We start from the raw sequence: 1,198 nt of genomic DNA on the forward strand, positions 1-1,198 counted from the left end.
ACTCTTTCTTCCTGTTTCTGTTGTACCTGTATTTCGAAGGGCGAGACATGTCACTGGCACATTAATTTCACGAGCGGGCTGTTCCGTTGATCGGAAAAAGTGGAAGCCCTCGTCGGCGTAACCGACGGAGTGTCACGACGACGATATATATACATATATTTATTTATTTATTTATTCTGCGATACAAATAGAATGATATTTTTATGGCACGCAGATTTGCCCTTAGAACATCAGAAATACTGGATAAATTACCGTTACAAGGTGGGAAAATAATAGTCAGCAAACAGCCAAGGGACTCGAACCCGTATCTTTCAAAGATTACGGATACGTGCTTCGCCATTAAGCTAAACCGCCCGCTGACAAATTCACCGCCGAATTTAAACGCTAAATACTTTAGTTTCATGGAAAAACCATGTTTAGACAAACAAATATTTGTTCATTTATTAAGCATTGAAAATGTGTATTCTATGATACAAATGAGACGATAATATTTCAAAAGCAAAGATGCCGTTAGAGCAGCAGAAAAACTGGGTAAATGTAGTGGTTCGGCAAATAGAAACAAGAAAATAAACACATGGCTTTAAAGAAATAGTATGGTCGATTTGCTAGATTAAACGCTTCAATGCAGTGCCCCAGCATGGCAGCATCCATAAACGCATTCTTTTTAACATGACAAAAACAAATGACCGGAAACTTGTAAAAGATATCAAAGACTACATATTGCATAAGTTTTTTTCGTTTAGAAAGGTTCTTGTGTACAATTTCAGGGAGACTTGTTTACTATTTTTAGCAGACTGTACGACCACGTATGGGTTCCTCTGATTGCCTCTCTTAGTGTTGACGCACTGCGGGGCTTTCCATTTCATGTTACATTTGAATATTTTTGACACAGTGTGAATTCAACGTCTACTAAAAACATTATTGAAGTTTACGCAATGCTAAATTTGATCAGCGCGAACTTTAGTAAAAGTGAAGAGAAGGAGTGGAGAAACGATGCGAAACAAATAAATAACTATGAACAGTCAAAAGACGGGTGACAGACACAGAGACAGCGAGAAAAGTAGAGGCAGACACATCTCTACTTATGGATTAAAAATTCGATTATTTTATTTCATATTTCTATATATGTATACTTTATTTATATTTTGGTTGTTTGAACGTGTGTATGTATGTATATATATATATATATATATATATA

This window comes from Octopus bimaculoides, chromosome 13 (assembly GCF_001194135.2).
Source record: "Octopus bimaculoides isolate UCB-OBI-ISO-001 chromosome 13, ASM119413v2, whole genome shotgun sequence".
NCBI lineage: Eukaryota > Metazoa > Mollusca > Cephalopoda > Octopoda > Octopodidae > Octopus > Octopus bimaculoides.